The sequence below is a fragment of the Eurosta solidaginis genome, chromosome X, assembly GCF_040869045.1.
Source record: "Eurosta solidaginis isolate ZX-2024a chromosome X, ASM4086904v1, whole genome shotgun sequence".
In the NCBI taxonomy this organism is placed as follows: Eukaryota; Metazoa; Arthropoda; class Insecta; order Diptera; family Tephritidae; genus Eurosta; species Eurosta solidaginis.
Window position 1 is genome coordinate 194886737 of NC_090324.1, and position 9739 is coordinate 194896475.

A 9739-nucleotide genomic window follows, 5' to 3' on the forward strand; every position below is an offset into this window, starting at 1 on the left:
GAACCATGGTGTTGCCGTGCTTTGAACGTGGTAATGATCCAACGAAATCTGCACACACCGTTGCCCACAGTTCTTCTGGAATTTGGGTTAACATTTTCCCCACTGCTTGCTGTTGATTAGGCTTGTAAATTTGACAGGTTGGACATTGTTGTACATATCGTTTTATATCGCGAAACATTCCTGGCCAGTAGTACCTTGTGGCTGCTCGAGCTAATGTCTCCCGGATACCCATGTGTACGGCGCTTGGACTGTCGTGCACTTCCTCTAATACTTTACCGCGTTGTGGTTTCGCTACACATAGCTTCTACGGGATCGCGTCTTGATCTGAACAGCTATGTGCCGATATAACTCACCGTTTTCAATTATGTAGTCTGGAAACTTCTCCGAGTTTCGTTTGACTTCCTTCTTCCTTTTCGGCGTTGACTCTTAAATTTGCTTTTCGTAGGCGTTTAAACACTTCCGTTATATGTTTAATATGCTGCTCTAGCGTTGAGCGATTACTTGATCTAATGCCCGTTGAAATGTTGCGGATGCTGAATGAAGACCAAATGGCATCATGCGCCACTGAAACAGCCCACGTCCAGGTACAGTAAATGCCGTATATTGCTTACTCCCTTCCTCCATAGGGATCTGCCAGTAGCCGTTTTTCAGATCCAGGCTACTTATGTACTTCGCGTTTCTTAGCTGGTCTAGTATGTGTTGGAACCGCAGTAGTGGGTATGCATCGGGGACTGAGCGTGCGTTGAGCTGGCGATAGTCTACACATAACCTCCACTTACCATTCTTCTTTTTTACGAGTACGATCGGTGCACTATGCAGGCTTCGCGATGGCTCGATGTACCCCTTCTCCAATAGCTCGTTTATCTCCGTATTAATGGTTTCCTGCATCTTCGGATTCCGTGGAAAGTATATTTGTTTTATCGGCCGATCATCACGCATGATTATTTTATGCGCCGCGATATTTGAGGTACCAGTCATATTTTCGAAGCGAAGAATCTGTTCGTCTAGGAAATCCTTAACTCTTGTAGTGTTTTCAGGCGGGCTTTGTTGGTCCGTGGTTAGTCCTTCCGTATCGTATACATCGGGCTCGCCTGCCTCAATTATTGGCCTGCACATAACCGTGTCTTTGATTGCCTCTTCTGCTTGTAGAGTTACCGTGTGACCGCCGAAACTTAATGATGTGTTTACCCTGGCAAGTATGTCTATGCCGATTACAACTTCTTCTATTAGCCCTGGGAGAACGAGTATTTCGCTGCTGTACTTCTCTTTCTCAATCTCTACATCTGCCACCATTGCTACCTTTATCGTGTTAACTCTACCATCGCCCAATACCACTCGGCTTCGTACTGCTGTTACTTTGCAGCCAATTATCTTTACGTCGGCCAAAATATGCCCTCCTCTTTTCTTCAAAATAGTTATACCTCCCAAATTTGTATTGCTGGAGACCCCACCCCTCGGATATGAACGAGTCTCCGGTCGTTTCCCGATGATGCGCGGCAGCAATTTTTTGTGAGAATGTTGAACCGACCACATTCCCAACAAAATTCTCGACGTTCATTGCGGCACGCATAGGCACGATGTCCGTTTTCACCACGTCATCTGCACGTGATCCTGGGATTCGTATACGGTTGTCTTGTTGGTGGGTTACTTCGCTGTGTATTGCCATTGCCAATCCTGCTACTTGGCTCTACATCTGGTAATTCTTGTATGGGAACATGCCGGTCATATTGACGCCTTGCTGGAAGTGCTCTTGTCACTACTCTCTGTGCATCTCTGCCATTCGTGATATTTTCGAAGTCCTCTGCCAGACTCACCAAGCCTTCGAGCGTCTGAAATTCAGTTCGCTTTATATATAATTGATACTCAATGCGGAAGTTTCGGTATATTTTTTGCAGTCTTTGTTCCTCGGTGAGGTTCGCGTGTCTCGTGAGGTTCTGTTGTTCCAAAACGTAATCCTTGAACGACTCTAGTGTTCGTTGTGTTCGCTGACGTATCTCGTCTTCCAGCCTTTCTAAGTATGATGCGCTCAAGAAGAAGCGTAAAAAGTCGTGTTTAAAACTATTCCATTCGCTGCAGTGACGATTATTTTTCCGCAGCCATACCAGGGCTCGGCCCTTGAATAATTCTGGTAGCGCTGGTGGGAGTGAATTAAGGTCCACTTCATATCCCTCCGCCAGCTCTTCTACTCTCTCGACAAAACTCAGTTGGTCACCTTTGCCGACGTATTTAATTCCCCATTTTCGTCCTCGGCTAATTACGCCGACGGTAGACGGAGGTTGGGTAAGTTGTCCAGCACATTGATATGACATATTAGGTATCGTAGGTATGCTTATGCTTTCAATGTTGTTGACCGGGGTCACTGGTCGACTTTCGCAAGCGGTTCCACTGTTACCTTGGCCTTGTTGATTAGTAGTTAATGTTGTTTTGGAATACTTTGTTTCCAACTCTGCGAAACATGTTTCGTAGCTCGGATTTTGGCTAACAAATTGAGCGAATTACTTCCTCAACTCGTCGACGGTTCCGCTGCTTTTGAATCCAAACTCGGCCGCGTATGTCAAAAGATCTTCCTTCTTCAGGTAATAAATCCAAGTTACCTTGACCATGTTGTTTTGTTATATGCTCCGGTGAAATAAAATATGTGTCCCCCTTATATGTATAAGGGTCCCTGCTCGGGCGCCAATTGTAAAGAACTCTCTTAGTCGGGTTTATAGCTGGGGTATAACTCAGCGAATGGGTTCGCCTATATAATAAAAGATGTTATTTAAACGTTATAAAAAAGATGATTTATTTCAATCCTTCGGAAAATCTATATACATATATATATATACGTATGTGATTATAATATGTTTAATCACCTAGAGTTTTACACGCCTCGATGGTATGCCTGTTGAATATACGTAATCGGTGAGCATTTTACACAACTCGCCGGATCCCTAGTAAAATACGTAATCGGTGAGCGTTTTACACAACTCACCGGATCCCTAGTAAAATACGTAGTCGTCGAACGCTCTAACGACTCGCCGGTATACCTATCATAAACAGCTGAAGTTTGAAACCACCAGCTGCTCCGTAGTGGATGTTTAACACAGCCCACTATATAGCTCACTCTACCACTTCTAAGCCAAGAGTGCCTTGTTCTTGAATTTACTGCTCCCTTTATACCATTTTTTCTTATAAAGAAAGTATACTAAATATATATTTGTACGCATGTGTGTTCGCTTTCGTTTGAAAATTCCATTTCTCCTTGTTCGCTTATACGTAAGTATATATGTTTGTGCATAATTATGTGAGTTCTTACACTCTGGATAAAAGTTTTCATATCCTATACATAATTTAATATGTACTATAATTATATATGTTTTAAAATGTATGTATGATTGTACAAAGTATATTTAATTCAAAATGTATGTACATATATATATAAGTAAATTCATTTCATGCCGTATATATATATAAATTATTATAATTCAGTTTATAATTTTAATATGAAATTGTATTATCTACAATGAAAAATCAAAATTTTTGGAGGCCCCGAAAGCCTGTAATTTTGGGGTCTTCACAAATCATACTCTACAAGTCACTTATCGTACCCGTCCTGCTATATGGGGCAGAAGCATGGACCATGACAACAGCAGATGAAGCGGCTTTGGGAGTGTTCGAGAGAATAGTTCTTCGAAAGACTTATGGACCTCTACGCGTTGGCGATGGCGAGTACCGAAGAATATTTAATGATGAGCTATATGCAGACATCCACATAGCCCAGCGAAGTAAAATGCAGCGGCTGCGCTGGCTAGGCCATGTTTTGCCAATGAAAGATGATGCTCCGGCCAAGAAGTTGTTTCTATCGGAACCCGCCTATGAAAGCAGAGGTAGAGTGCGGCCCCCACTCCGTTGGAAGGACCACGCGGTGAAAGGGCGATAGACAGTTCGGACAGTACTTATGCAAAAGCACGGCCCGCAACCTCTCCTCTCGGGATTTTTTCCGGTATTCTGCGCAGATTCTAAGGCTATGATCCCTGCCGCAGAGCTGGAAAGTGACGTCGAAGCGCTTTGCGCCTCCTTCTGACTTGGCCAATAAGGTTTGGTAACGTGTCATGATCTGAAAGAATATTGGTATCATTTATCATGACCAAATGGAGGTTGGCGGAATATTGTTTGGGTGGCGTAAAAAAAAAATTAAAAAAGAACTATGTCCACTGTATTTTCGCAAAAAAAAGAAAGGAAAGCTAATAGAGATAAAAGTTAAAGGCACTAAGAAAATACTTATATGGGCAAAGAAATGAAAAAAAAACTGATTTAGCATACACGCATTCAATGTGGATGGTGCTGTAGCACATTTAGTACATTTATAATTCGATTTTTGTCGGTTGGTGTCGCTAAATCTTGTGCTACATAATTTGTGGTGTGTTTTGTTTTACCACAAGTGGCCTGCCACCACACGGAACTGTTCGCAACTTGGCTTAAAAGGTATAAAAAACTGTATGTGCGGTTGCATTTCCACCATTAAACATTAATTTCGACGTGTACTGTCGTTAATGTTGAGATTCGTGGAATTAAGTATTCTCGACCAAATTAATGATTGATCGAGTAATGCAATGCGCGACATGTAGAGCGGGCGTGTAGTAGCGCATAAGGCCTAACGACGGTAAGGCAGTGCATTGACAGTTAGAAATGAATTGTAGAAATTTGACATTTGCTACACTTTTTCATTTCCTGAATGGAAAACAAATGTCATTCATTTAACAGGCGGTGGTGAGTATATTCGTTACAGATTAGGTTATCTTTTATTAATTAATTTTTCTTTTTCTTTTGAGGTATGCAGTTACAAATATACCCAATAAAGGAGAATCATCTCAGTAAATATTTAGTAATATGCGAAAATAGAAAAAAAAAAAAATGAAAACTTGTTTAATTGACGAAATGCTGACGGAGTTAGCAAGTAAAAATATTAGCAAAAATGATTGAAAATGCTCCCCTACTTTTCAGCGCCAATATGCAAACACTTGCGTATGAGATTCCACACGGCTTTCAATAATGTTGCTAAATGGGCGATTGTGAATGGTCTTAATTACATTAAAGTACATCCCGCCTTAATCAGATGGATCGGCTGCATGTTAAATTGCAAGAAGACTACATCACAATGGGGATTGTACGAGGCCACGAAATCAGTGGACAGGGGCACGCCGCAGGGAGGGGTGCTATCATCTCTGCTGTGGACGCTGGTCATCAATCAACTGCTCAGGCGATTCGATGACGCAGATGACGTTGCAATTGTCATAAGTGGAAAGTGCCTTCCAACGATTAGCTCTTTGATGGATCGGGCGCTTCTGGATATTCATACCCGGGCATCAAATGTCGGGTTGGAAGTCAACGCGGAGAAGACGGATATGGTCTTGTTTACAAAGAGGTACAAGGTCCCAAATTAGACCAGGCCTAAGTTAGGAGGGGTGATCTTACAGGAGCAACCTTGCACAAAATATCCAGGAATCATCCTAGACAGTAAGCTGTCATGGAAGCTCATCGCGGAGGAGAGGGTGAAGAAGGCCTCAACGGTACTTTGTGCATGTAAAAGTATGCTGGGGTGTACATGGGGCTTATCGCCCTCTCTTTCTCATTGAGTTTTTACAGCGATTGTAGGCCCTATTCTATACTATGGAGTTCTTGTTTGGTGGAAAGCCACACAAATAAAATAATAAAAAAAAACTGTTAAGTTAAACGGTTTTATTGAAAGCAATACTTACATGGAGTAAAAATAATACTAAAAGCAAGAAAATAATTAGGTAGGTCCTAGGTACTAATCATCACAATCCTCATCAATATAGGGCGTTGATCAGACAATTAAATAAAAGCGTTGGGCGCGTGAAATTTCTAAAAATGTGAGGCGTAGCATAACCTGATTAAAGTTCAGTTGGTCTTATATATGACTATCAATAGAAATTTGACGCGTCCAACGCTTTTATTTAATTGTATGATCAACGCCCTAGATTGATGAGGAGTGTGTTGACTGATACCAAGGTAATTATTTTCCAGCTTTTAGTATTATTATTACTTCATGTAAGTATTGTTTTCAATAAAACCGTTTAACTAAAATTTTTTTTTTAATTTTTTTTTTGAAGTTTTTAGTCTTTATTTAATCGCCTATTATTTCTTATTCTGTTTAGTTCATTTAGTGACTCATTATTACAAGGACTCTTTCCTGACAATTTGTTACAATATAAGTCCTCAATACATAATCCTTCCAAAGACTTTATTCGACTCTGCGCCACGTATGCTTGTCCCTCCTCCAACTCCAAAATATTTTGATGTCACTTCTACCGGACTGTATGTAATATTTGTTCGAAATATGAGCCAAATCGGACATCATAGGTCGCTTTCTATTCATGTATATATTATGTGTTCCACATATGGACCAGATTTGACCACAAATACGATTTTTTTGAATATCTCGATCTTTGCGCCACCTAGCGGCGATTTTTTTTGATAGACCGCTTTCTATTATGTAATATGTGGTGCAAATAAGAGCCTAATCAGACCACAAATACGATTTTTGTGAATATCTCGATCCTTGCGCCACCTAGCGGCGATTTTTTTCATAGGTCGCTTTCTATTCTTGTATGTATTATGTGTTCCAAATATGAGCCAAATCAGACCACAAATAAGATTATTTTGAATATTTCGATCCTTGCGCCACCTAGCGTCGATTTTTCTTCATATGTCGCTATCTATTCATGTATGTATTATTTGTTCCAAATATGAGCCAAATCGGACCACAAACACGATTTTTGTGAATATCTCTATCCTTGCGCCACTTAGCGGCGATTTTTTCACAGGTGGCTTTTTTTTCTTGTATGTATTATGTGTTACAAATATGAGCCAAATCGGACCACAAATACGATTTTTGTGAATATATCGACCCTTGCGCCACCTAGCGGCGATTTTGTCATAGGTCGCTTTATATTCTTTTATGTATTATGTGTTCCAAATATGAGCCAGATCGGATCACAAATACGATTTTTGTGAATATCTTGATCCTTGAACCACCTAGCGGCGATAACAAAGCTCTCCCTCTAAGAAGATTCAGAGGAAAAGCAAAGCCGCCATGGTGGAGCAATGAGCTGAGTCTTCTAAAAACCCAGGTAAAAGAAATTTTTAAGCTCGCAAAGACCGCGGAAATCTAAGCATGTCGGGACGAATACAGGGATCTACTGAGGATCTAGAAGCATGAAATTTCCAGGGCGAAGAGAATCTCATGAAAAAGTTTCTGTACACACATAGAGTGCTCCAGCGAAACAGCACAGTTGAAAAAAGTCCTAGCAAGGGGAAACGTAGTCCAGGGACTAATAAAGAAAGAGAACGGGGAATGGCCACGGAATAGTAAGGAATCCCTTTAGGTGCTTCTCGACACACATTTCCCATTGGGAGTCGGTTTAGAAGAGCCAGCAGACATCACTCACACTTCGATCACGGAGCGGGTAGTGCCGGGCTTGGTGACCGATACCAAGATCGAATGGGCAGTGAAGACGTTTTCTAAGTTTAAATCGCCGGGCCCAGATGGTATATTCCCGGCCATGTTACAAGTTTCAAGTATGGCGGTCGTGGAATGGCTTAAAATAATATTCGATAGGTGCATAAGGCTGAACCATGTACCACACTCTTGGAGAACGGCTCTTGTAGCTTTCCTACCAAAGGCGGGGAAGATCGGTCACGTGTATCCCAAAGACTATAGACCCATTAGCTTAACATTATTTCTGCTCAAAACCTTTGATAGGCTGATAGTTGTGAACATGTTACGTGGCTGACTGTTTGGGTGGTGAGGAGCGGCGGCAAGCAGGTATGCTTGCGGGCCCAGGCTAGCTCGTCGTCTTGGGCGGGGCATTTCACCACCGTCCTCACCCACAGCCACATGAACAAAAAGGGTTCATACCTGCATGTATATATAAAGGAGAGAAAAGCTGAAACAAATAGAAATACACGTGAGGGACAAAGTTAGAAGGGGAAAGCATAAGGGGTAGAAACAGATGAAGGCGTCCTGTCAGGTGGAGTCTACCCTCCCTCTGCAGTGCAACTTGCACTGGACCGTGGGCACTGTGCTGACTCCTGGTTTACCTTACAGTGCCCCCAAACCTGACACTGGTTTGTCCCCTGTCACTCAGTCATTTTCCCTAAACACTCACCTTCACCTAACCTTTCCGCGCACAAGCGCAGCACCAACACCGACTTAAAACTTTAGCCCTGCATTATGAAAACATCTAAAATCTTTCATTCAAACATAATTCTTATAATTTATTTACAAAGTTTAGGCTTACAAATTACCAATTAACACCCTGCTAATGGTTCAGTAATTCAAAAAAAACTCTTAAACTCCGAGTTTAATATACAATCCTTTGACAAGGATTTCCAACAATTTACTAGAAGTAACAATAAAAAAATTGTTCAACCTTAATGCTAATTTTTATTACTAATGAATATTAAAAATTCATGAGAGTGCAAGAGGAACTAGATACATTTCAAATTCAATTCAATAAGAAAAATACCTACGACTAATAGACAAAGTTTCTGGCCTAAAATAAAAAAATTTAAACTTTTAGGGCCACCCTAATGCGATATTATTAATAGGAGCTAATCCTAAATTCTAAAGATACAAATTCAAATAAAATAAAATAAGAGGGCGAACAAAAAAAATGCAAATACCATAGTCCCTGACCTACCGCAACCGCTCAAATAAACATAAGATCAATTATGTACACAGCAAAAGTAGGTCAACAAGGAAAAGAATTTATGTGTATATGAAAACAAATGGTATGTATGTAAGTGCAAATGTACGTTTGTGACGTTTTTCATCCATGCACATATGTTCGTTGCAATCTGTTTTTATTTTTCTGCTTTGCTAATTCCTGTTCTATTTTTGCAAGAGCAGGAATCCTAACTAACACATGTACATACAACTAAACAGGTGTATATTGATAAATTTTTATATTTCTTTCAAACCACTCACCAAGTTACTCTCCTTATCCAACGGCGCCGCTGCAATTGAGTAGCTTTGCAGAAAACGCTGAAAAGAGATACTCCTTTCATGCATACAATTCTACAGGCCACTCCCACGTTGGCCACCCGTACTCACTCAGCCAAGATCACTCGCTAGCAATCTTTTAGTAATGAGTGCTTAGTAGTATCAAATCTACCAGCGTGAACATCAAGTGCGAGATAAAAAAAAATGTGTCCTCTACCCAAAAAAAATGCCTTTGGTGCGGAAGGCACGCTAAAATTACTAATCGCGGGTTTCTGAGGCTAAAAGAAGTTATATTGGGAATGATATTGCCAATACCCCTAAAGAGTAAGTGTAAAACAAAAATATCTAAAAAAAAATATATATATAAAATGGCAAAAATTTTAAAGTTCCAATTTGGTGCTACCAGAGGTAACAAAAACCATGTGTAAAAGAAAAATGTGTATATGATAGAAGACGGAGACATGAAAATACACGAAAAATTTAAATGTCAAACTGAAGTGGAAAAATTAAAGAAATGACGAGACGAAACGAAAAAAAATTATCGAGGCAAAAGTGCCACCATTAACTCCTGAAATATGGAGTTAAAGTAACACTCAGACGTTATATGCGCGAAAAGGAAATGCTTGACCCCGGAGATATGATGCCCCTTTTGCCCGTTCCCTGTAAAAATTATGACCCTTATACCAATATTTAAATGAATTTAATAATATATCCAAAATATACGAATTT